Source organism: Geotrypetes seraphini, chromosome 13, assembly GCF_902459505.1.
Source record: "Geotrypetes seraphini chromosome 13, aGeoSer1.1, whole genome shotgun sequence".
In the NCBI taxonomy this organism is placed as follows: domain Eukaryota; kingdom Metazoa; phylum Chordata; class Amphibia; order Gymnophiona; family Dermophiidae; genus Geotrypetes; species Geotrypetes seraphini.
The window spans coordinates 43,870,094-43,897,570 of record NC_047096.1 but is presented as its reverse complement, the minus strand read 5'-3'; the positions used below and the strand labels follow the sequence as shown (position 1 = coordinate 43,897,570).

The window sequence follows — 27,477 nt, the reverse complement described above, 5'->3', positions numbered from 1 at the left end:
AAGCATGTTGCTCAGGTAGGGAATTACAATGGGACTGGAGTTGGATAGGGTAGGGGACTATAGAACGAATGCCCCACAGCTATGGGTTAGGACTTAAACACAGCTTCAAAAAAGTGAGCTTTCAGTCTGGATTTGAAAGTCGCCAGTATATCCCAGCTAAAATTTTGGGATTTAGACATTCAGTGTGGTTGCCAGAGCTAGTAATGGATAAAAAAGCAGAGTATCAGTAGTCATTGGAGATATTCTGAAAGCAAAGTTTTACACCCTAATCAATGAGTGAAACAGGTATATTGTTGTTTTCTTGGATCTTCTGAAGGCATCTAAATGCTCGTCCAGTTTCTAATCTAAACTAAACTAAACTAAATCTTAGGTTTGTATACCGCATCATCTCCACATTTGTAGAGCTCGGCATGGTTTACAGGAGATGGGATAGAAAGGAACTACAATGAAGGGTTAGAGGTCCAAGTATGAAGAGTTTTTAGAGGGCTTTGAATGCCAGAGATGGAATAAGTATCAGATTTTTGAGAATAGCCAGGTCTTCAGATGTTTGCGGAAAAGTTGGAGAGAGCTCAGGTTCCGAAGAGGGGAGGAAAGGTTGTTCCAGAGCTCGGTGATTCTGAAGGGAAGGGAGGTCCCTAGTTTTCCTTTAAGGGAAATGCCTCTTAATGAGGGGAAGGATAGTTTTAATTTGTGGGTGGATCTGGTGGTATTAGGGTTTGAGGAATTCCAAGAAAGAGGGATACATGGAGGGAGTCTCATGGGGTAGCTTGGAGACTTTACCATGAACATCTAGTTCAATACACAGGAAGAAGGAGCCAGTGGAATGTCAAACTGCCAAGTCTCAGAATACCACCAAGAGTTGGGAACACTCTTCATAATCTCTATCAAGGAAGAGGAAATAATCAAGATCTCAGCTGGGATTGTCACCCCAAACCAGGAAAGTGTATAATAAGTTAGTTGTTTTTTATTTATTTATAGATTTTCAAATTATGTACCAAGTAATCACTTGTACAGAAAGTAAGTAAGTGAAGATATATGACTAATAACCAATATAAATCACAATCAAACCTATTTAAATGAAAGTTAATAAAGAAAATTCTTTTCAACTAACCCAACTCCAGTTCTCAAAATATAGATCCAAGATTGCAATATGCGAGCAAAAGAATATTAATGTAAGAAGACAAGTTACAGACAAAGCTGAGATATGAGCAGTTTATATAAACTATAGAGCTGTTGTTGTTTTCTCTTTATCCAGTCGAGACAAAGCCAGAAAAGCAGTTAACTGTTGAGGTTCAAAAAAGACATATTTAACTGAACGGTCGCAAATAATACACTTGCAAGGATCTCTTAAGTAAAAAGTCGCTCCCAATGAGGTGACTCCAGATTTCAATATTAGAAATTCTCTACGACGCTTTTGAGTTTCTCTAGAAAGATCAGGAAACATTTGTATTTTACAGCCAAGAAACTCTTTCTGTTTGTTTTTAAAGAAAAGTCTCAATGACCATATTTTATCTATTGCGAGAGCTACATTCAAAATCATTGTAGAAGGTACAGCTATCTCTCTAGCTGATATTTCTAAAATTTCAGAGACATTCAGTGGTGCCTGATTCGATATTTTAGACTGCGATTGAGCCTCATCTTTATTTGGCAAGTAATACACGAGCAAATGGTGGTAAAGTTTCTTCTGAAACTTGCAGTATTTCAATCAGGTATCTCCTGAGCATTTCCCTAGGAGTAACCAAAGGTAGTCTAGGAAAATTAATAAGTCTCAAATTGTTATTCCAAGAGTTATTTTCAAGTGTTTCTAATTTCTTTCTAAGATTAATATTATCTTTGATTAGGGACTCTTGTACTTGTTTGGCCATAAGCATATCTTGATCGAGCTTTTGAATCAAAGCCTTTGAAACAGTCAGATCAGCAGTTAGATCCTTCAGCTCTCTAGAATGTTGAATCAATTTTCCCTCAATATATTGGAAATTGGGACTAATAGTTTTAGCAAAATTTGCAATCAAGTCTCATAATGAGTCTAAAGTCACTTCTGCTGGTTTCTCCCATATTGGAAACCTTTGCTGGGTGTAAAAATGCTCACCGTCTAAAGAAGAGAAGCTTTCCTGGTTTGGTTCTGGCTGGAGTCCTTCACCTCCGGTTGCTTGTCCTACCTCGGCTTCTTCTGCAGTTACTCCCTGGTCAGACAGCACTGCTTCCTCAGTCTCCAGTGTTGTTCTTACTGCCTCAGGGGAAAGTACCTCCCCCATCTCCAGGGTTTCCTCTGCCCCTGGAGAACTGGTAGACCGGGGTCGTGGAGGTGGAGCTCCCACGTCAGGGCTTAAGGTGGTTTCCAGCCCAGGAGAGACAACCCTGGCCTCGCTTTGTCCAGGTGCTCTCAGAGGGCTACTTTTCAATGTGGATAATGCTATACCCTGCATCCGCCACAACAGTTCATCGATACTGCCGAGGGAGGGCATATCAGAGTGCTGCGAGGTGCCAGCCGCACTCCTGCCCCTTCTCTTCAGCATCCTAAAGGAAATCGGGCCGCTAAGCAGCAAAATCTGAGAGAAAAGGTAAGCTGAATGGAGCAGACAGAAGTGTCGCTCTCAGAGTATATAGATCTTGGATCCGATAAGTTAGTTTTAACCAAGGAGACTCTAGGACCCTGGAGGAATCAAGAAAAGGGCAGATTTATGTCCCATTGTACAAGAGAATCCCTGGCCATGGTATCGGAATCAATCCTATGACAGCAAAGCTAAGCCAATCCTCTTTTGGGAAGAAAGTAAAGGGCTTCCAAATTCTCCAATAAAAAGAGAAGAGCCCATGGACGTGGGAGGGTGAATGGGCAAAACCCCCCCCCAAAAAAAAACAGGCCAGGAAGAAACAGAAGCGAGACCAGCATAGTAGTACAGGACTCTTGGGATTCTCCAGAACCTAAGGACACTCAATTTCCAGAGCCAGAAGTAGAAAACTGGCCGAGTCATGCTGAGGGAGCTGAGCCTGAAAGCCTTCCTGTGGACTTTGAGTAAAATAGGAGGACCTGACTAAGATGAGTACATGGTTTAAAAGTATGCCTGCTTGAGTTTGCAGTGCTCTGCTGAATGAGAGCATGGCTCAGGAGTTTTAAAAACAGTAGTGAAAAAGAAAGTCGTTTTGGTTGTGGGTTGTTGGTTTTTTAAAAAAAACCAAAGAGCGGTTGCTAGGATTATCATGGCAACCTAGCTCCTGTTTTGGGAGACTATTGAATATTATAAAGAACCAGCCATCAGGGAGAAGGTTGGGAGGGCCTGATTAATACAGGAATTGGGTAAAGTCTTACCATGCTACCATTGGGGAGGGGTGAAGTTAAAGGTAGCTGAGAGTTTATTTTTAGTTTCTTGTTTGGAACTGAACTATATTATCTGTTTTTCCAAAACCTGTGAATGAAACCAGCTGCACTGATATATGAACTAAAGCTGAAGCAGGCTACAAGCTATAAAAGAAGCAGAACTGTGACAAAGATTTGCTTGGAGAGAGAGAACTTAAAAATGGCTGCATATCCTGAGGGTTGTTTTTTTTGTTTTTGTTTTTTTTAATAACAGGAAGAGAGTTACCCAAATTCGGGTAGAACTCATAAATTTTGGGGACTCTAGTTACCTTGCTGTTCTAAGCGGGCTTAACTGGAAAGCACTCCTCTGAGAGAAATATGAACACAAGTTCTATGTTGTGAGGCCAGATTAAATAAAGTAATTTTACTTTGAGAAACAGTCACCTGAAAACTCTATCTTGTATCATTAATAAGGCAGAGAGATCCTGCTCATAGAGATAAAGGAAAGCTGAAGTAAAGCAATACCCTTGTAGGACAATGGGGAAGTATCTAAGCTGAGGAGGGTGGACATGTCTGTGCATCTTATGGAGCGAATGTAACAATTTTTTACCTCCCCCTCGTCAAACCTTTTGAAATCCCCCTTAAATCCTGGTTGGCCAGTGGTGCACAAGGCAGGAGCGAGCTTTTGTGCTCCAGCCTGGGCCCGTGCTGCTCCCTGAATGGCTGCCATCAGTTCTCACGGAACTCGCGAGAACTGACAGCAGCCATTCAGGGATCAGCGCGGGGCCAGGCTGGAGCGCAAAAATCTTGCTCCTCCCTTGTGCGCCACTGGCCCCGACATAATGAGGTAGTCATCCAGTGAGGGAGGGGCAGGAGCGCGGAAAACTCATTCTGCCGATACACCATTGGACCACCAGGATGTAAGGTGGATTTCAAAAGGTACGGGTGTGTGGGTGTGTGCGTGTAAAAAATTCTTAGTCAGCTGGGACGGATCCCTCCTGTCCCGGCCTACCACTAGACCACCAGAGGGGGGAAAGGGTACAGGGCAAGGTGGGGCAACAGGGTACAGAGCCTGGCAGGGAGGAGGAATAGGGTGCAGAGCCTGACAAAGAGTGTGGGGTTGGGTACAGAGCCTGGCAAGGAGTGAGGGGGGCTGGGTACAGATCATAGTATATTTTATGAAATATATTAATACACCATTTGGCTCAGAATATTTTTTTCTTGTTTTCCTGCTCTAAACCTAGATGCATCTTATAGTGTTAAAAATACGGTAATTGTCCTTAATCACCATTCTATAAGTTGTATGTTGAAATTCCAGAGTGCACAACTTCAGTAGGGATTTGGGTGGATCGGGGGCATGTCAGACTGTTATTTACATGGATTATAAAATATTATCATGTATGTACTTATTCGCTTACAGTTGGGCATGAGCATTTATGCCAGCTATTGAGTTGGCATAAGCACTCACACTTTAATTTAGGTATATAAATGCAGGCTAATGCTAGTATTCTATAATAATATAATATAACAAATTTTTATTTATATGTTGCAAAAGCCTTTTGGTTCTAAGCGGTTTACAAAAGAGGTAAGACTGACTAAAGTCAGTGAGCTACAACATAACCTGGAAAAGTGGCTAACAATGGAGTTTACAAGGAGGTTGCACTTGGAGATTTACAACTATAGAATTCACGCTTAGCATTCTTCATCCTGGCACCTTGATTTTGGCAGACTTTTAAGAATTTACGCCATGTCAGCATACCTTAAGAATGTAGGGGTCCTTCTACTGAAGGGCTTTAATCACTTAACGCATGGTTAATGCATGAAAACAGGCTACCACATGATCACGTTAACGGGTGTTGTGGCAGTTTGCTTGTTACAGTGTGTTAAACCATGCGTTACTCTCTTTTTATGTAATAAAGTAAAACAAAAGAAAATAAATGATACCATTTTTATTGGATTAACAGTACATTTATTTCCCGAAGGCTATACCACCATCTTCAGATCAGACGTGAGCAAATGATGACATATATTTTATTTAACTCCCCCCCTTTTATGAAGCATCATTAGCATTTTTTAATCGCCTACTGTGGCAGTAAATGTTCCGAAGCTCATAGGAATTCTGTGAGCATTGGAGCTTTTACCACTGCGGCGGCGGGTGATAAAAAACGCTAATGCGGCTTCATAAAAGGGGGGTGGGGATAATTAGTTACAGTAATTATATGCCGCTTAAAACAAAGCAGCTTACAATAAAACATACACAATCCACACAGAGAAAATCACAAACATCTCAGAATATATATGTGGAACATGAAAGCATTTCAATGACACTCATGGGGAAAGGTAGGAATGGGGAGGAGAAATGGGAGAGATGAATGGGTGATACAAGGGTGACGTAGGTATAACATTATACTTTAGTCTATAATGTGATAGAAAACCCAGATCTTAAGCCTTTTTAGTATGTGTCGAAATATTTTAATTTCAAAGTTTTATATTCCTGGATAGTTTTGAAACTCCTTTTAGTATTTTCACCATGAAGAAATTTGTGCTTTTCTCTGGTCTGGCAAAATGCTTTCCTACAGCAGTGTCACCCTGTTAGCTCTTGTGGTTTATAGTGTGGTGCCGATGAAAATTGAGCCTATTCTTAAGCATTAGGCCTGTTTCCCAACATAGGGTCCTTTTCCACATTTTTTTACATTGAATAATATAAACTACATTTGAAGATGAACATGTGCAGGATACCCTTATGCTGAATGTTTTTTGTCATGTGAATGACTGTGAAGTCCTGTGATATGTGTTGGCACAATTTGCAGCTTGGTATAGTGCAGGTACATGTGCCATTCTCTCTTTCAGTTTCTCTTGGGAGCCTGCTTTTCACTAATTTTTGTTTCAGATTAGGTGGTTGTTGGAAGGCCAGCTAGGTGCAGTTGGGACTATCTCTTTCAGTAATTTCAGTGATTCTTTTCAGGTTTTCCATCTCTGGATTGTACACTTCTCCCTCCGTATTCGCGGTGGATGCGGGCGGAACATAGGCACGAATATAGAGAAACCGCAAATAACTTTTTTATATGTTGTTCGCGGTTTTGAGAAAACACCATTGTTTTTACTATTGAAACTGCAAATAACTTTTCAACTGTTATTTGCGGTTTTTGAACTCAGCTGCAACTATTACTACTATTGAAATCCTCTATTTTTTTTTATTGTATACAACAATACCTGTACAGTCATATTTCCAGGGCAAACAAAAAGTTCAATACTGAGAGTTCAATAAAGTTAAATAAAGTATCGAAAGTTCAATATTGGAATACCTGTATTATACTGTACTGTATACAGCAAGCAGTGATTTCAGGCCAGGCAAGCAAGCAGCGATTTCAGGGCAGGCAAGCAAGCAATGATTTTATGCATGCTGGGAAGAAGCCTTTCTCTCTAGGGATGCTGGGAAGCAGCATTTTCTGAGTGCACATTGGGAAACATGGAAGCAGCGAATTTGTGTGAGAAAGCATGGCAGCAGCGATTTTCAGAGTTATAGTACAGTAATGGTAAGTGATAAACTTTTTTATCGGTACTGTACAGAAAAGTAAAAGGAAAAAAACTTTAGTGATTTTTTTGGGGGGAAGAGTCAACGGCCAAAAAATTACGAATAAGCTAAACCGCAGATATGGAAACCGCGAATACGGAGGGAGAAGTGTATGTCACTACAAAAGAGACTCTCTCTGTGGTTTTCTTTTCGTTGTATTGCAATAGTTTTTCCCTGGGTGTTGTGAGGGAAGGGACAATTTTCTTGGAAATTATTTTGTGGTTGTATCCTTTTGTTTGAAGGATTTGTTCAATTTGAGGTCAAGTTATCTCTGTCTCTTGGGTCAGAGCAGATGCAGTAGCATCGCATGGCTTGACTGTGAATAATGGATTATGTGGAATGTGATGGATATGAGCTAGAATTTTAGAAGTGGCTGCATCTTTATTTTTAAAAAAATTCTCTTTTAAGGGGCATGACATGGGCAGGAAGTGGGCCTAATGCAAATTAAACATTGCAAAGGAAAGTAGGTTTGACTTATGATGTGGCTCACTTTCACTTTATTTTGCATTTGTTGAGAATTTTCTCTTGCTCTGTAATGTTCCTTTGGAGAGCTTGGCTTCAGGCTAGCACAAAGCAAATTAAATGTACAAATTAGCTATTATTACAATGTGAAATGGGATTCATGTCGGCATTCACACACATTATCTGTGCTCCTGTAGATTAATTTCTGGGAATATTTCTCTGTGGAACACTGTATGGTGACGTTCATGAAAATTCCTGCTGTGTAAGTGTAGCCATTCTTTCATTAGGGACCTTCCCACAGAGTGAAAGGGTTTCTTTCACCTTCATTGGTTGAAGTGCAAAAGTGGCTGTTGTGTCCAGAATCAGCTTTTTGGTGTGGAACAATGGCTCTAAGCCCAGGCTGAGGCAATCATATTTTCTATCATGCTGTTCAAAGAGTCCACAATAACATTTGTTCGTGCCAAACCAAAGTAAGTTTGCAAAAGACTGGAGAGGATTTCTAAAAATACAGCATCTTGGGTCCCCTTTTCAAAGCTGAGGTAGTGATTCTCACTCGGCAAATGCAACGAAGACCCAATCAGTTTCTATGGGCTTCATCACATTTGTTGCTCTGGAAATGTTTCCCTCTCGTTACTCCCCATCCCTCTACCCTCCCTTTTATTTTTTATTTATCATTGTAATTAAAACTTCCCTATCCCCCAAAACTTCTTGTTTCTAATTAGTCTTTAATTTGTAATAGTTTTAGGTTTACCCTCTTTTTATTTTATCTCACCTAAATCAAAAATTATATTAGACCTTTCAAATTTTTAATATTGTAAACCGCCCAGATACATGTGATGGTCAGTATAGCAAGACATGAATAAACTTGAAACTTAAGTGCTACCACAGCTTTGTAAAAAGGGGCCCTTAATCTTTAACAAATGCAAATTTGTAGGCAGAACACCTGCTTGAATTCCATCTTTCAAGTTTCTTGAGCAACACAGAAACAGCCTTAGGACTCTAATTGTTCCTAATGGGGTCTTTTCTCCTCTGACCTCTGGAAACTGAGACAATTACACTTTATTTCATAGATTTAGGAAGCAGTACAACTAAAAGGCAAAGAAGGCACCCTATCAGCCAATAAAACAGTCTTTATTCGAACAGAGATGGTCCCCGGCAAAGATCCTAGTTTCGATGTATGTAAAACGCCTTCCTCAGGGGACGCTAAATTGACATATAAAACATAAATAACATATGAAATACAGTAACATAATGGCATGCACATAAAGGGCTCCTTTTATCAAGGTGTGCACACGCTACCTGAAAAACTACCACCTGCTCAAGAGGAGGAGGTAGTGGCTAGAGCGTGTGGCATTTTAGCACGCGCTATTCTGCAGGTTAAGGCCCTAACGCACCTTCGTAAAAGGTGCCCCAAGTCTTTAATGAACAAACATAGATATAATCATAAACATAATTTTAAAAAAAACAGCTTGTATCCACCAAGGTTGATGAACCAGGACCCGACATGGTCCTCAGGGATCCGATATAGTGAACAGCTAGGCAAACTGTGTGAGTTCGTACATGGTGCAGGAACCAAAACAAAAGTCATTGAAAGTATTTTATTGTTGCTTTGCCCAGAAACCCAAATTCTATAAGCAGCGCCTAAAAGTTAGGCGCCTAATTAGACACAGTTCAGTGCGATTCAAGCAGAATTGGGTGCTCTTTAGTGAATCACGCTGAGCGGCACCTATTTTAGAGGCTTCCAGTAAATAGGCCAGCTTAAAAGTTAGGCGCCTAGCTGAGCGCTTAAGCGCACTTAAGAGCAGTGATTCTGCAACAAGGCGCCTAACATGTAGCCACGCCCACGCCTAACATGCATAGCGCCTGTTTTTTTGAAGGGCGCCTTGTTACAGAATCGCGTTTTCTTGATAGGCGCCTATGTTTCAATCAATGCTGATTAAAAAGCTTAATTGAGCTTGTTATTCAATTTAGATAGGCGCCTATCTAGTTAGGCGCCTCCAAAGTCGGCGCCTAACTTTAGGTGCTGCTTCTAGAATTTGGGCTAGAGTGTCTTATCAATTGCCATACCACTGTGTTTAGTCCCCAAACATATATTCAGTCTTTCATGCAGTATATAGGTATATCTTACTGTTGCTGTACATCATTTTCAAACTTGATATTTGTTTTCTCATGCTGCATATAGAAATTGCCTCACTACTATATGAGACCTGAGCCCATCTAGTCCCTGTCCAAACAGGCTTCCTGTTAAGCAAACATCTAGCCCCTTCAGAATATGGCTATGTCTCACTATTTTATGAAGAATATTCCTACCATGTCCCTAAGCGCTGTTATGTATGTCTGCTTGTATGTCAACTTGTAACCTGGTCGCTAACCTTTTATTAGGTATGTTAACTTGTAACAAGTGATGGGCTAGAAAATCGACTAAATAAATAAATAGTTGATTCCTCTTTATAACTTTAGCAAAACTAAGTCTAGCCACTGTACAAAAACTAAGGGCTCCTTTTTACAAAGCCGCATTAGCGGTTTAACGTGCGCAATAGCGCGTGCTAATTTGCCAGCCGCGCTAGCCGCTACCGCCTCCTCTTGAGCTGGCGGTAGTTTTTTCAGCTAGCGCACGCTAAAAATGTGCGTGCAATAAAACTGCTAACGCGGCTTCGTAAAAGGAGCCCCAGGTGTTTTTTAGTTGAAAGCACATTGCTCTTAGGCTCTAGATTTGTTTGCTGCAGTGGTTTTGTCTAAGTTTCAGGCTTATTTGATATGCCACAAATCAAAATGTTCATCTGAAGGGTTTACAAAGTGAAAAATAAAACGGGGGAGAGGGAAGACATACAAAGACAGGAATCGGATATGACAAGCCATGAAAAGGGGAGGGTGCATTGCTGTGGGAGAAGAAGACATGAAGGTTAGGGACAAGTCAAGTACAAGCAGGAGTCTTTTGAGCGATATGATCTGTAAAACATGGTATAGGGAACTGCAGTAATTCAGCCTAGAGATAAGGGTAAGAAGAACTATCTGGAGGGAGGAGGGCTCGAGGATTGAACAGGCAGAATGTATCTGTCAAAGTCAAGTAGCATCTAGAGACAATGCTAGAGATCTCTAAGGGCCGTAAGATGTACTAAGCAGAATTTGTTGACTATTCCTCCAATCAAGGAACTCTTCTATACACATAATACCATTTTCTCCGCTACAGCCCCTATTCTCTGGAATGCTCTCCTGTCAGACATTTAACTTGAAGAGTCCCTCAATAAATTTTAAAACAAACTTAAAACTTTCTTATTTCGGAATGCATATCAAAATATGAGATAGGATCACCTCTCCTGCTAACTTCACCCAAGATCAATGAAACTTTTAAGAAGTGACCTCCCTTCCCTTGTATTTTTTTCCCCATCTCCCACTTACCTTCCTTTTTAAATTTTCACTTCAGTGTAATTTTATTTTTATCCCTACCCCATTATCTCTAGCACCAAATCTGCCTATTGTAAACTGCCCAGATACCCGTTGATGGTCAGTATATCAAATATAGAATAAACTTGGGAAGAGTGGAGTGCCAAATGCAGACAAAGTTAGTCAAATGTGCTCTCTTCACCCTTTCTTTCACATTTCCACCTTGTGGTTGAAATTCAGCCTTGCCACTTTTGGCTCCAGACTGCTGTCCCCTTGAGGATGTTCTGGTTAGTATGCTTGCCTTGATCTGATAGACACTTTTCTTAAATTCCGCTGAAAGAAAATGTAAAGCATAAAAATAAATTTGATCCATATTCCAATGAGATGAAAAGCGTCCTTTCTCCCTTTATTTCAATTTTTTTCCCCATTAGTTATTAAATTTCACATTTTACTTCTTTGTAGAAAGAGAGAAAAAGGAGACATCTTATCTGTTTGCAATTATGACCTTTATTCTTAACTGAAACAGCATTTTTTATTCATTCTTCCATATTTTGCCTCTCCTTCTTTTGCTGTATCTCCTTTAGTTCACTTCACTTCTTTCTTCTAAGCTTTCTTCCAATCAGTCCCCATGTCCTTTTCTCTCTGCTTTTCTTCTTTTTCTCCTCCACTCCCTTCTCTATATCTTTTTCCCCCTATGTGCTCTTTCCCAGTCTCTCTCCCTCTTCTTTTTTTGTTTTGCTTCTTCCACTTTTCCCATCCTTCTGTTTCAGCTATATACATTATATGATGGCATTCCACTATATTTTCTAATTTTATGGTGCCAGGTGAGCTTCCTTGGATCAGTGCACAAGCTGATGCTGCATGGCTGGCTTTTCGCTTTCTTTATCAGCTCAGAAGAGTGAGTGCAGGCAGAGGTAGAGTTCTCTCATTGGAAACAGTAAGAAGGATATTGGTGAATTGCTCAAAAAGTGCTTACAGCTACATGGCTAGCAAAGTCATCATGATCCAATATAGTGAATCGGTGTATTATTTTTCTTTCACTCTCCCTGTTCTTCTTACCAAGTACAAATCCAGGGCTCCACATTAAATGTGAAGGATGCTGGAGGCTTCAACAGTACTGCTTTTGCTCCATCTAATGCTGGGAGATGATTCATGGAGGGATGTTTTTATTTTTTTATGAGCAAGGCTTTTTCTATAGTGCATTGGTTGCCGAACCAGTCAAGTTTTCAGTTTATCCATAATAAATATGTACGAGAGAGATTTTTGTATATCACCTCCACTTTGTGCAGATTTTTCTTATACATGTTCCTTGCTGGATATCCAGAAAACCAGACTGGCTTGATGCGTCCTGAGGACTGGGTTGAGAACCCCTAGGCTAATTTATTATATGTTGGGAGGTTTTGAAGAGACATTCTCTTCCCATGCTTACAGTAAATCGGACAACCAATACTATAGATTATATGGCCCGGATTTTCTATATGACGCTATATCAGCAGCTGCCTAAAAAGTGGCCACCAATCGCGTGTCAGTCGTACAACGGTGCCGTATAAAGAATTACACCCCCGGGAAAGAGGCACCAAAAATGTAGACCAGGGTTTTCCAGGCCGACATTTCCGACGCCTATCTTTGTCATGAATCGCGCCTACGTAGGCACTTTACATCACCTAATGCCATTTCTGGCATTAGCCATGCCCATAGTGGTGATAAGCACCGTAAAGCGCCTATATGGTTGCAATTCTGGTGTCCGCTTTCCGGTAGGCACTTTAACTGTAAGGGCTTTTTTTGCCATTTTAAACGGTGTTTCTCAATTAATTTAGGTGCTGGTAGGGTGCCTTGTTGTTAGGTGTCATCGACTCGTGCTCAAGTCCTAGCGACTTCATGAATTGCGGATCTAAAAAAGAAATGGGTTTTGTGCTAGTCCGGGAAGGTCCTCCGGACTTGACGCCCACCGGTGCCTAAATTTAGGTGCCGTTTATAGAATTTCCCTCGGGTGGGTTTTGCAAGCCCATTCCTTGAACGATGACAAAGTGAAAGGTAACAGTATTTACAACTTTCACTACAGGTGCAAACATTGTCTCTGATCTGCCTCGAGCAAAGAGGCCTCTGAGAATACAGCGGCGAGTGCAATTTTATTCATTTAAAGACTGCATTGAGATCCCTCATCTCTGACAGTCTGTCCATTTTTTTTTTCCCGGAATCTATTTTTGTCTTGCATCTGAAAGTAGTCCAACCTGTCAGTGATGACAGTCTTTGTATGAGCATCATTATTATGCTACTTTTAGTTTAATTTTTCTTGTCAGGGGGATTTAATGATTCCTATTTTGGGGGCCTAATTTCTGGGCTGTGGTTGGACTGGAATCTGATGTATCTCGGGTGCTGAAGGATTCCTTGCTTTGTTTTTTTTTGTGAGGTTTTTTTTTTCTTTTGTCTGCCTTGGTTTCTGTATTCAGTGTTACTCTTTCCTAGTCTGGAAATAATTTCCCTCCCTGCTTTTTGTTGCCTTAATAATCAACTCCTCCCGTTTACAAAACCGTGACAGCGGATTTTAGCGCAGGCCGGCACACTGAATGCTCCGCGCTGCTCCCGATACTCGTAGGAACTCTGAGTGTCAGGAGCAGCACAGAGCATTTAGCTCGCCAGACGGTGTAAAAAAAAAATGCTTTTTGGTTTTGTTAAAAAAGGGAGAAGGGGGTATATAACACTATGTAACTTGATTTTTGTTCCTGGGCAGTAAGTGCAATTTCCTAATTGCTCATGCCTAAAAAGTATTGAAAATGTCTGTTATTTCCATAAAACTTTGCTTTTGTGACCAAAATAGTCAAATCTTATAATTTACCTATTTAAAATGTGAAAACACCGCTTTTTCTTCTTTTTCTTCTTATAAAGTCATAAAAAGCAATATATGAACATATTTATATTGAAGTTATACAAAGATGACCACAGATTTAGAAGTGAGATTTGCAATTATTGCTTATCACTTTCATGAATCAGTCCCCAGAAGTAGTTTCCCATCATGTTCTTATTATAGTGTTCTTGGTAATGGCGTTCAAAGTCCAGTATATCCTGATGGAAGCACTCATCTTGCTCTTCCGAGTATGATCCCATGTTCTCCTTGAATATCTCAAGATGAGCATCAAGGACATAGACTTTGAGCGACATCACCATATTCTCAACCAACTCCATGTAGTTTTTTGGCCTTGTGATTGCCCAGGAAGACTCAAACTATTGTTGCAAAGCTGTTCCAAGCCACTTTCTCCTTCCTAGTTAGTTTCTTGGGAAATTCCTTGCACTCCAGGATCTTCATCTGTGGTCTGACAAAGTCACTAGCTTTGACCTTTGCCTCACACAGATTAGGAAAGATGTCTTGAAGGTATTTGAAGGCTTCCAGTGTCTTATCTAGAGTTCTGACAAATTGTTTCATTGTGCCCAATTTAATGTGCAGTGGTGGCATCAGCACCTTCCAAGGGTCCACCAGTGGTTCTCATTTGTTGTTGTTTCTCCCCACAGAGAACTCAGTCTGCTGTGGCCAGTCCTGCCTTTGGTAGTGCACCTTTGGATCCCTGCTGTCCCAAAGGCAGAGATGGTAGAGAAACTTGGTAAAAATCACCTTGCAGACCCATTAGGGATGCTATCATTTTGAAGTCTCCAATTACCTCTCAGCCATACTCATCATGCTTCAAGGCACCTAGTAAGGTTTTGTAATCCTTTTTGAGGTGCTCTAAATGAACCAATGGAAGAGAGAGGTATTGTAGTTTTCTTTGAAGTGCTCTGAGTGAACCAGTGGAAGAGACGGGTATTGTAATCCTCTTTGAGGAGCTCTTTGAGGTGGTTTTTGAGGTCTTGTAATCCTCTTTGAGGTGCTCTGAATGAACCAGTGGACGAGTATTTGTTCTCGTTATGGAGCAGCATACCTTTGAGGCTTTGATGCTTCTGGATGAGTTGTAAATAGAGAGAGACCACTTTTTCAGAATATAGGCAATTCTAGTTGCCACAAACAGACTAATCACATTGGGCTAGATTCACAAAGCAAACCCCTTTGCAACCAGATTTCCCTCCTGCACTATTCACTAACCTCTCCTGCGATCCACTTTGAATCTGTGCATGCAAATGAGGAGAAACACATGCAAAGTGGACAGGGACGTGATTCACCAAAGAAATTTTGAGCTGGCTGATCAACCCAAGAAGTGACTGCTGGGGACCAGTCGAAAACGTCTCTCTGACTCTCCAGCTCCATTGAAGCCCTGCTCTCTGCACGCCCTGTTTTCTGCTGCCCCAAATCTCCCCTGCCTGCAGCCCTGATGCTCTTCCCTGATGTCGCCGTCCTGCTCATCCCCTTCTCTCCAGCCTGCTTTGCCTTGATGTCTCCTGCCTGCCGCCCTGAATCTCTCCTGCCCTTCCCCGCACAGCGTGCCTGTGGTTTTAACCCGTGGGTTAAAACCATGGGCTCGCAGGGCTGCAAAACTGTAAAAATTTGCCTCATGGAGGTGTCTTGATGGTGTGGGACCAGGCAGGAAATGCAAAGATCACGCTCCTGCGTCGCACCACTCTGCTTTCAAAAACAGCAGTCCGGCAGGAGAGCACCGAGGTACCGAGGGAGGAAAAAGGTGTATTTGGGGGTGGGGGGAAAAGTGTATTCGCTCCATAAGACACACCCATTTTCCACCCTCTTTTTGGGGGTGGAAAAAATGCATCTTATGGAGTGAAAAATACGGTAGATGCACTGGAGAGAATGTGACCAGAAAGACGTCTAGAAAGTCTGTTTTAAGAATGCCCACGTGGACATTTTGACTAGTAAGATGTCCAAGCGCTGGTTTGTGATGTCTTTTGGATGTCTATCTTTATTTTAAATGAGATCATTTGAGTAGCTTGAACAATGAAGTTCTACTAGTTTGTGGAGATCTTCTGGTATACCAGCAACTGTACTATAGAGATGGTTACATAAAATGCTTTATAAAATTAAAAAAATCCTTTTTTTGTGAACTGTCATGTCAGGTTGTATCCAGATATACCTAAAACTGCACACACAAAAAAGGAGGAAAACATATTTGTTCCTAAAACCAGGAATTCTGCAAATAGGGGCTTTATAGTTTTTGCATTTCCTATCCAGATGTTTAGTTTAATTTCAGGGACTTAGATATATTTTGTACAAACCCTAGTAGTTGACATTTTTTCTTTGATTGAAAATCCTTTTTTTTTTTTTTTTGCCTCTCCCAAGGTTGCTCCTATTGACGAGTAAGTGCTTAGATCTTAATTATTGAGATGAGTTAGTTAAATTGCATTACAAGGGGTCAAGGTGTTTGCTGTATTTTTCTTTTGACATTTTTCTTACTTCTGATTAAAGTTTTGGTTCCCCCTCTGTAATTATGGTTTTTTAAAGGAGGCCACGTGAATATTGTTTATTGTACTATTTGATATTGGTATGATATCAGTTATGTACATCTTTCTATTTCTGTAACAGGTTTTGATTTCTTGTGAAAATACTCAATACTACTTCTACTTATCACTTATATAGCGCTGAAATTGAGAAATAGAGTATAATACAAAAAAGGTAAGAATTAGTATCTTACAAGTGGTCATGTTCTCTGGGTAGTAGCTGAGATATATTTTTTTCTAAGTGGGACACATAATAAATTGGTTGATCTTTTTTCATTACCATTAAGCAGGTGCAACCAGTCCCATACAGGAATGTGTGCTGCAGCTCCAACTACCTATAGATTATGGAAGAAAAACAGTTTTTCACACTTTCTTTTATGGGTCCTAAGGGAAAAGGAAAGATCATTCTTCAAGGTTCTAGTTTATTGGTAAATCAATCAACTCTTTAGTAAAAAGAGCTGGGTCATTTACTTAGGTTAATCCTTAATTGTGGAATTCACTTCTTCTAGATTGGAGGAGGGAGGTAGTTTAGTTGAAATTTCATATAAAACCTTATTTTATGTCCAAGCTTTTAAAGATAATTTGTGAAATATGAATTATGGCTGTGTCAATACTTTTTAAAGTTGGTTAGTTTGGGGGGGGGTTTATGTTTAATTTCCAGGAGCGAAGGAGTATCCTAAGCAGCACACTGAGAGCTAGAGAAGATTGGTTCCATCCCACTGCAGCTCCATGTGATCTTGGCCATTTTACTTAATCCTCCATAGCCTCACGTACAAAATCAGCCCTCCAGGAACAGAAAAAAAAATACCTGTTGTACCTCAATATAGACTGCTTTCATAGTTTTAAAGTTTAAAGCTGGTATATAAGAAATTAAATGCTTTTTAATTTGTCTTGCTCTCTTCTGATGAATGGGGGTAACATCAAACCACAACGGCCAGTTTTGTTTTGGTTTTGTTTTTTTTATTCTTTAGGTACTATGGGATTGATTATTTTTAAAGTGATTTAACCAGCCAGAAATGGGTTCTGGATAGTTAAATTGCTTCTTTGGAGCTAACCAGTCATATTCAGTGGCACTTACTTAGATAGTGTCTTTGAAAATGCCACCCAACTCAAAACCAGCTACACAGTCGAGTCACATTACTATGACCACCTGCTAATATCAAGAATAACCACCTCTGGCAGCACAGACAGCAGCCAGATGCCATGGGAGTGACTCAATAAGATTCTGGATGGTTGCTGGAGGTATCTAGAGCCATGTAGACTGCAGCACATGAGATAGTTGCTGACTGGTGCGTGATGGTGAATCTAGTTGAACATGTTGATCAAGGTGGTCTCAAATGTGATTGATTGAGTTAAGGTCTGGGGAATTTGGAGGCCATGGAAGTAGCTGGAAGTCTTGGTTGTGCTCTGTGAACCACTCACAGACAATTCTGGTGGTATTGCATGTTGCATTGTCCTGTTGAAAGATCCCAGCAGCCATAGGGAAGACCATCAACATGTATAAATGTACACTTCTCCCTCCGTATTCGCGGTTTCCACAATTGTGGTTTCGATTAATTGCGGGCTTTTTACTTCTGACTCCTCCCATCCAAATTAGGTCATCCATGGTTACAGAGAAAAATTTTGCCACATTTTTCCAAGCACCGATTCGCAGCATGCACAAAGAAAATCACAGATTACCAGCCTCTTTTCAAGAATTAGTCAAAAGAGACCAAGTCACATGCATTTGCGCTCTCCCCAGTCAGCATGCCTCCCCCCTGTCCATGGTCCGGTATCTTTCCCTCCATGATCCTACTGCGACCGAGGTCTGGCATCTCTCGCTCATTCTCAAACCCTACTGGTTCTACCTTCAAACTTGTCTCTGAGGTTGTCGGTAGCAGCGGTGGTTTACATGAGGTTGCCTGTGGTGGCCCTGTAGCTTTCCCTCTGCCATGTCCCGTCCCGCAAGAAATAGGAAGTTGAGTCAAGAGGGGAGGCGGAATGCGGCACAGTGAAAGTGTTTGCATCAGATGGGGAGCGGGGATGAAGTAAGGTTGGAATAAGGTTGAGCTACCGGAATGCAAGATTGTTATTCGCGGTTTCACCAAAAGCGGGAGGGTTTTTTAAAAAAAACCGCAAATAACATATGAAAAAGTTATTCGCAGTTTTCCAGTATTCGGGGTCATGTTAATCCCCTAACCCCAGCGAATATGGAGGGAGAAGTGTACTTAGAACATAAGAGCATAAGAATTGCTGCTGCTGGGTCAGACCAGTGGTCCATTGCGCCCAGCAGTCCGCTCACGCGGCAGCCCTTAGGTCAAAGACCAGTGCTCTAATTGAGTCTAGCCTTACCTGCACACGCTCTGGTTCAGCAGGAATTTGTCTAACCTTGTCTAACCTTGATTGCTAAGGAAGCTATGGAACCATGGGGTACAAGGAGAGGTCCACCGATGGATCAAAAACTGGCTGGCGGACAGGAAACAGAGGGTTGGAATAAAGGGCCATTACTCAGACTGGCAATGGGTCACAAGCGGAGTTCCGCAGGGGTCGGTACTGGGACCGCTCCTGTTCAATATATTTATTAACGACCTGGAGGCAGGAACCAAATGTGAGGTTATTAAATTTGCGGATGACACCAAACTATACAGCAGGGTTGAAAACGAGGAGGACTGCATAAATCTCCAAAAAGATCTGACAGCGCTGGAAGAATGGGCCAAAAAGTGAAAGGTCATGCAAGGTCATGCATGTAGGGAAAAAGAACCCGATGTTCACTTACAAAATGGGGGGATCACCGCTAGGGGTGAGTAACCTTGAAAGAGACCTGGGAGTGATGGTAGACACATCATTGAAGGCGTCAGCACAGTGCGCCACAGCCTCAAGGAAGGCAAACAGAATGTTGGGTATCATTAAGAAGGGTATCACGACCAGGACGAAGGAAGTCATCCTACCACTGTATCGTGCAATGGTGCGCCCGCACCTGGAGTACTGTGTTCAGTACTGGTCGCCGTACCTCAAGAAGGACATGGCGGTACTTGAGAGAGTCCAGAGAAGAGCAACTAAGCTAATAAAGGGCATGGAAGACCTCTCATATACTGACAGACTGAAGAAGCTGGGGCTTTTCTCCCTGGAAAAGCGGAGGCTTAGAGGAGACTTGATAGAAACCTTCAAGATCATGAAGGGCATAGAAAGAGTAGACAGGGACAGATTTTTCAAATTATGGGGAACCACAAGTACAAGGGGACACTCAGAGAAATTGAAAGGGGAAAGGTTTAGAACAAAAGCCAGGAAGTTCTTCTTCACCCAGAGGGTGGTGGATACATGGAACACGCTACCGGAGGATGTGATAAGCAGAAGCATGCTACAGGGATTCAAAGAAGGTCTGGACAGGTACCTGGAGGACAAAGGGATTGAGGGGTACAGATATAGGAGTAGAGGTAGGAAATAGGGATAGGATTAGAGGCAGTTACAAAATTAGTCAGGGACACTGTTCAGGCAATTAGGCCTGAGGGGCCGCTGCGGGAGCAGACTGCTGGGCAGGATGGACCTCTGGTCTGACTCAGCGGAGGCAACTTCTTATGTTCTTGTCTTTGAATCCCTGGAGGGTGCTTTCTCCTATAACAGCCTCCGGAAGAGAGTTCAAGATTTCTACCACTCTCTGGGTGAAGAAGAACTTCCTTACGTTTGTACGGAATCTATCCTCTTTTAACTTTAGAGAATGCCCTCTTGTTCCCTTCACCTTAGTAGAGAAAGAGAGATTGTTCACCCTCTCCAAGTCTATTCCCTTCATTATCTTGAATGTTTCGATTATGTCCCCTCTCAGTCTCCTCTTTTCAAGAGTTTCTCTAACCTCTCACTGTACGGAAACTCCTCCAGTCCCTTAACCATTTTTGTTGCTCTTCTCTGGACCCTTTCTAGCAGTACTATGTCCTTTTTCATGTACGGTGACCAGTGTTGGATGCAGTATTCCAGGTGGGGGCGCACCATGGCTCAGTACAGTGGCATGATAACTTTCTCCGATCTGTTTGTGATCCCCTTCTTAATCATTCCTAGCATTCTGTTCACCTTTTTTGCCACCGCCGCACATTACGCGGACAGCTTCATTGATTTGTCTGTAAGTCTCTTTCCTGGGGGGTCTCTCCGAGTACTGCACCGGACATCCTGTATTCGTGTATAAGATTTTTGTTACCCACATGCATCACCTTGCACTTATCCACTTTGAACTTCATTTGCCATTTCGCAGCCCATTCCTCAAGCGCGTTTATGTTTCATTGTAGGTCTTCGCAATTCTTCTGTATCCTCACTACTCTGAATAACTTTGTATCATCTGCAAATTTAATCACCTCGCTTGTCATACCAATTTCCAGGTCATTTATAAATATGTTGATGAGCATGGGCCTGAACACCGAACCCTGCGACACTCCACTCGTGATGCTTTTCCAGTCCGAGTATTGTCCATTTACCCCCACTTTCTGTTTCCTATCCGCCAACCAGTTTTTAATCCACGTGAGTATATCACCTTCAATTCCATGGCTCGCAATTTTTCAAACCCTTATCGGTTGAGAGTGCCTTCCAGAGGTATCAAAGGACCCAAACCATATAAAGAAAACATTTACACCAACATAAGACCATAAAAGCTGCCATATTGAGACAGACCACAAGTCTATCAAGCCCAGTATCCTGTTTCCAACAGTGGCCAACCCGGGTCATAAGTACCTGGCAAGATCCCACAGAGTAAAACATATTTTATGCTGCTTATCCTAGGAATAAGCAGTGGATTTCCATCCATCCATCCAAATACTATCCCTTTTCAGATATATAATTTTGGCTGTATAATTTATATGTCTAATATTATCTCTTCAACACCTGGGAATGTGGGCTGACCACATAATTGCTTTTGAAACATTTGCCTGCTGATTTTCAGGATATCCACAGTGAATATGTGAGAATATATTTGCATATATTGGGTGTCTGATGCATGCAAATATATTTTGTGTGTATTCAGAGCACCTATTCTAAAAAAAAAAAAAATACCTGTCGGGCTTCGACAGAGGCTCCTCCTTATACTGAACATGTCCTGAATTCTTAACAGGTGACTTTAACATAAGGAAAAAATGTTTATCATCATTCTTCTGCTTATATCTTGTCAATCAAAAATGGCATTTTCTATGGAACATGATCCTCTGAAAACAATTTGGGATGGGGGAAGGAGAGAGACAGTGGTGTCTGGGGAGTGTATTGTTTTTTTCTTTCCAGATCTTTTTCTTGCAGTCACAAATTGTGCTCTTGCACCTGGAGGAGAGTGTGGTGCAGTGGTTAGAGCTACAATCTCAGCACCCTGAGGTTGTGGGTTCAAACCCTGCACTGGTCCCCTTGACTCTGAGCAAGTCACTTAATCCTCTCCACTGCCCCAGGTATATTAGATAAATTGTGAGCCCACCAGAACAGATAAGGAATGCTTGAAGTACCTGTATGTAAACCACTTTGAGTATAGTTGTATAACTACAAAAAAACAGTATACAAGCCCCAATCCCTTTCCCTTATGTGATCAAGGGTTATAACCTCCTTCCTGCTCTCTAGGTTAAACATCACACATTTTGGAACAAAATAATCTAAACAAGAATGGAAAACAAATTATACAAATGAATGAAATGGGAATCTGTTGGAAAAAGAGTATTTTGCTTTCTTTCACCTTCTTTAAGTTCAAATGGCACCTTACACTGTGAGATTTCTGCTCATTGCTGGATGACACTGCAAATTTGGATAAGCCCAGGGAAATCACAGTTAATGTTGGATAGCTGATAGCCTCATTCAGCTTAGCTTCAATGAAATCCTGCCGGGAGCCCTCCCTGCTGACTGTGAGCTGACAAGAATATATCAATACCACGGAAGCCTCAGAACAACGCTGACACAGAGCAGTAATAAATGTTTAATCTTCACACATTTATCAGATCTGATTTCAGAATAAGCAGTCGCTGATGCTCCAAAGGATTCCATTAAAATGCTAGCTCTTTTTTGCGATTCCTATTTTCTTTCTTCTCTTGCTCCCTTTCTTGTTTCTTAACAAATCATCAGATGAAAAGGTTCTTTAGCACATTGTATCCTATATGAGCTATGTACAAGAATCCATTCTTCATAATAACAAAGGTATTCTTAGCGCTTCTCCAATGACCACTGTAGTATATTGAAATTGGCAGTCTGGTCACAGTGGGAATTGTAGAAAGAAGGTCAAAGCAATATAGAAACATAGAAATATAGAAAGATGATGGCAGAAAAGGGCTATAGCCCATCAAGTCTGCCCACTCCACTGTCCCACCCCATTAAGTCAGAGTGCTGCTCGACCCACATAGAGATCCCACTGGATGTCCCATTTATTCTTAAAGTCGAGCACGCTAGTGGCCTTGATCACCTGCACCGGTAGTTTGTTCCAGTGATCCACCACCCTTTCTGTGAAGAAATACTTCCTGGTGTCACCACCAAATCTCCCTCCTCTGAGTTTGAGCGGGTGCCCCCTTGTGACTGAAGGTCCCTTAGGAAAGAATATGTTGTTTTCCATCTCGACACGACCTGTGACGTATTTAAATGTCTCAATCATGTCACCCCTCTCCCTGCGCTCCTCTAGAGAGTAGAGCTGCAACTTGCCCAGTCTTTCCTCGTATGAGAGACCCTTGAGTCCGGAGACCATTCTAGTGGCCATTTGCTGGACCGACTCAGCTCGAAGTACATCTTTACGGTAATGTGGCCTCCAGAATTGCACACAGTACTCCAGATGAGGTCTCACCATGGTTCTGTACAGTGGCATTATGACTTCAGGTGTACGGCTGACGAAGCTTCTATTGATACATCCCATCATCCGCCTTGCCTTGGATGAGGCCTTCTCTACTTGTTTGGCAGCCTTCATGTCTGCACTGATGATTACTCCCAAGTCCCGTTCTTCTGAGGTCGTAGCTAGTGTTTCTCCATTCAAGGTGTATGTTCTGCATGGATTTCTGCTGCCGAGATGCATCACCTTACACTTCTTTGCGTTGAAGCCCAGCTGCCATGTCGAGGACCAGTTTTCCAACTTGATCAGATCCTGCGCCATACCATCCGTGAGATCGCTTTCACCTACTATATTGCACAGTTTGGCGGCGTCGGCAAACAGCGCTACTTTTCCCTGAAGCCCTCGGGTCAAGTCCCTTATGAATATGTTAAAAAGGGATGGTCCCAGGACTGAGCCCTGCGGCACTCCGCTAGTCACCTCCGATGTCTTAGAGAGGGTGCCATTGACCACCACCCTCTGAAGTCTTCCACTCAGCCAATCATTGACCCATGCCGTTAGTTTCTCACCTAACCCCATCGATTTCATCTTGTTTAATAGTCTACGGTGTGGGACACTGTCAAACGCTTTACTGAAATCCAAGTACACTATGTCCAGAGACTCTCCCGAGTCTAGCTTTCCTGTCACCCAGTCAAAGAAGCTGATAAGATTGGATTGGCATGACCTGCCCCTAGTGAATCCATGTTGACAGGGATCCCTCAGATTCCCCTCATCCAATATCGTGTCTAATTTTCCTTTAAGTAGAGTTTACATGAGTTTACACCCTATTGATGTGAGACTTACTGGTCTGTAATTCGCAGCCTCCGCTCTGCAACCCTTTTTGTGCAGAGGAACAACATTGGCAGTTTTCCAGTCCAGGGGGACTCTCCCCATACTTAGGGAGAGATTGAAGAGCATGGCTAATGGTGCCGCCAAAACATCGCATAGCTCTCTGAGCACTCTTGGGTGCAGATTGTCCAGTCCCATGGCTTTGTTCACCTTGAGTCTTGACAGTTCTTTGTAAACATCAGCTGGTGTGAACTCAAACTTCTGAAATGGGTCATCCATGCTTTGCTTTGCATCCAGCCGAGGCCCGTGCCCTGGTGCCTCGCAGGTAAAGACTGAACAGAAGTAATCATTCAGTAGTTTGGCTTTATCGGAGTCAGTTTCCACATAATTCCCGTCTGGCGTTTTAAGGCGTACTATCCCGTTTGTGTTCTTTTTCCTGTCGCTAATGTATCTGAAGAAGGATTTGTCCCCTTTCTTGATGTTCTTCGCTAGGTTTGTGGTCAGATTTTTCTTGGATGAAGATAATACCAAAATCAACTTTTTGTTCTAATTGGACAATACAGTTTTATTTCCAGCTCCTTCTTTGGGATGTCATCTGGCACTACTCATATCTCTTGAAGAGACTGGGGTCAATATTCAAGGGCATGTACCCAATTAGCAGGTACTGTTAACCAGATAAATGCCAGCCCATGGAATATTTCAGCAACACAAACCAGATAGTACCACTGAATATTTCCTCTGACTGCCTCGGTACTATCTAGATCAGGGCTGCCCAAGTCCGGTCCTTGAGATCTACTTTCAGGCCAGGTTTTCAGGATATCCACAATGAATATGCATGAGAGAGATTTGCATACCAAGAAGGCAGTGCAGGCAAATCTTTCTCATACATATTCATTGTGGATATCCTGAAAACCTGGCCTGCCAATAAGTCTCGAGGACCGGACTTGGGCAAACCTGATCTAGATAGTAGTTGGGGTGATCTGTGAGTGGGGGTATAGGTGGAGCCAGTGCTCCGGTTAGTGGGGATATTCAGTCTGCTAACCGGAGAACTATTCAGATGATGACAACAAAATAGCTGTCTTAATCTGGTTTGCTATCTGGTTATCATCCTGAAGATTGCCACTAACCAAATAGCTCTGCCAGTCATTGCTCAATCCAGATATATAGCACCAACCAGTATCCGGGTACTGGCACCAGATTCCTGAATTATATTTAACTTTGGTGACTAGAGTTGTTTTGTTTTTTTTAAATAATTTTTTTGGGTATTTTCATAAAATACAATACAATATAACTTGAGTCATATGTATATATAAAAGAGAAAAAGAAGTAACGATAACAACAATTACCGTATTTTCGCGGATATAAAGCGCGCGTTATACGCGTTTTTACCTACCGCGCATACCCCCCGCGCGTTATATGCCTGAGCGCGGTATACAAAAGTTTTTAAACATAGTTCCCACCCCGCCCGACGCCCGATTCACCCCCCCAGCAGGACCGCTCGCACCCACACCCCGAACGACCGCTCGCACGCGCTCCCACCCGCACCCGCATCCACGATCGGAGCAAGAGGGAGCCCAAGCCCTCTTGCCCGGCCGACTCCCCGACGTCCGATACATCCCCCCCCGGCAGGACCACTCGCACCCCCACCCCGAAGGACCGCCGACTTCCCGACAATATCGGGCCAGAAGGGAGCCCAAACCCTCCTGGCCACGGCGACCCCCTAACCCCACCCCGCACTACATTACGGGCAGGAGGGATCCCAGGCCCTCCTGCCCTCGACGCAAACCCCCCTCCCCCCCAATGACCGCCCCCCCCAAGAACCTCCGACCGCCCCCCCAGCCGACCCGCGACCCCCCTGGCCGACCCCCATGACCCCCCCACCCCCCTTCCCCGTACCTTTGGTAGTTGGCCGGACAGACGGGAGCCAAACCCGCCTGTCCGGCAGGCAGCCAACAAAGGAATGAGGCCGGATTGGCCCATCCATCCTAAAGCTCCGCCTACTGGTGGGGCCTAAGGCGCGTGGGCCAATCAGAATAGGCCCTGGAGCCTTAGGTCCCACCTGGGGGCGCGGCCTGAGGCACATGGTCGGGTTGGGCCCATGTGCCTCAGGCCGCGCCCCCAGGTGGGACCTAAGGCTCCAGGGCCTATTCTGATTGGCCCACGCGCCTTAGGCCCCACCAGTAGGCGGAGCTTTAGGACGGATGGGCCAATCCGGCCTCATTCCTTCGTTGGCTGCCTGCCGGACAGGCGGGTTTGGCTCCCGTCTGTCCGGCCAACTACCAAAGGTACGGGGAAGGGGGTTGGGGGGGTCGTGGGGGTCGGCCAGGGGGGTTGCGGGTCAGCTGGGGGGGCGGTCGGAGGTTCTTGGGGGGGGCGGTCGTTGGGGGGGGAGGGGGGTTTGCGTCGAGGGCAGGAGGGCCTGGGATCCCTCCTGCCCGTAATGTAGTGCGGGGTGGGGTTAGGGGGTCGCCGTGGCCAGGAGGGTTTGGGCTCCCTTCTGGCCCAACTACACAAAGGTACGGGGAAGGCGGGTGGGGGTGTCGTGGGGGTCGGCCCGGGGGGGTCGCGGGTCGGCTGGGGGACGGGCGGAGGTTCTTGGGGGGGGGGCGGTCATTGGGGGGAGGGGGTTTGCGTCGAGGGCAGGAGGGCCTGGGATCCCTCCTGCCCGTAATGTAGTGCGGGGTGGGGTTAGGGGGTCGCCGTGGCCAGGAGGGTTTGGGCTCCCTCCTGGCCCGATATTGTTGGGGAGTCGGCGGTCCTTCGGGGTGGGGGTGCGAGTGGTCCTGCCGGGGGGGGGGGGAATGTATCGGACGTCGGGGGGGGCATCAGGCTTTCAGGATGGGGACAGACCTTCAAGGGGGGACAGTACTTCAAGGGGGGACAGTGCACGGAAAGTCAGGGGGGTGAACGGAGAGTCGGGACAGCGCACGGAAAGTCAGGGCAGTGCACGGAAGTCAGGGGGGGCGAAAGGAGCGTCGGGCATCATGCGCGGTATACCCGTGAGCGCGGTATACAAAAGTTTTTGTACATATCAGCGTGATTTCTGCACGCTATACCCGTGTGCGCGTTTTACACGGGTGCGCGTTATATCCGCGAAAATACGGTAACAAATTCATTAATGCTATCATAAATACAACAAGACAGTATGGATGTACACCTCATTCAATCAAATCATCATGGTTTAACAGGCACATGACTGGAATATTCCAATGGCTCCTATATTTTATTAAATTTATTTAACACATTTAGGGCTCCTTTTATGAAGGTGCGCTAGCAGTTTTATCGCACGTACCGGATTAGTATGCACTAGCCAAAAATCTACTGCCTGCTCAAAAGGAGGTGGTTACAGCTAGCGAGCGCGGAAATTTAGTGCGCGCTATTCCGCGCATTAAGGCCCTATCACACCTTCGTAAAAGGAGCCCTTAATCTTTCTGCAACAACACGTTCAAATATAGCAGTTATACAAACAGTATTCCACCAGGTTTTATATTCTACCCTTGATACATCCTTCCAATGTTTTAAGATGATTTTAATAGCCAAATTAAGCAAGATTCTTAATTTAGAGTGATCATCAGATATTGGCTGCCGAAGCCCAAAATGGCCCAATACAATGATATTTAATGTTAGTAGTTCTTTAATTCTCAGCAAGTTAGAGATAGTATTCCAAACCTTTATCCAGTAACTACATATACAGTGAATGGGTTAAAGTGCCAACCTCCTTTAAACATGCCCAACATTTATTTGATGTATCTCTTTTGATTTTAGATCATGTATAAGGTGTGCATATGGCTTTATGAAACATAAAAAAATAATGGATTGTTTAAT

At 43.3% G+C, this 27,477-nt stretch overlaps 1 long non-coding RNA gene across 1 annotated transcript in view; it reads right to left on the bottom strand.

The window, feature by feature from the left end:
- Positions 1–6,862: 6,862 nt before the first annotated feature.
- LOC117347641 overlaps positions 6,863–27,477 on the bottom strand; it is a 31,896-nt gene continuing 11,281 nt past the window's right edge. Inside the window, exon 3 of the long non-coding RNA XR_004536813.1 lies at positions 6,863–8,534. This is a non-coding gene — a long non-coding RNA (uncharacterized LOC117347641). The remainder of the gene's footprint in view (positions 8,535–27,477) is intronic.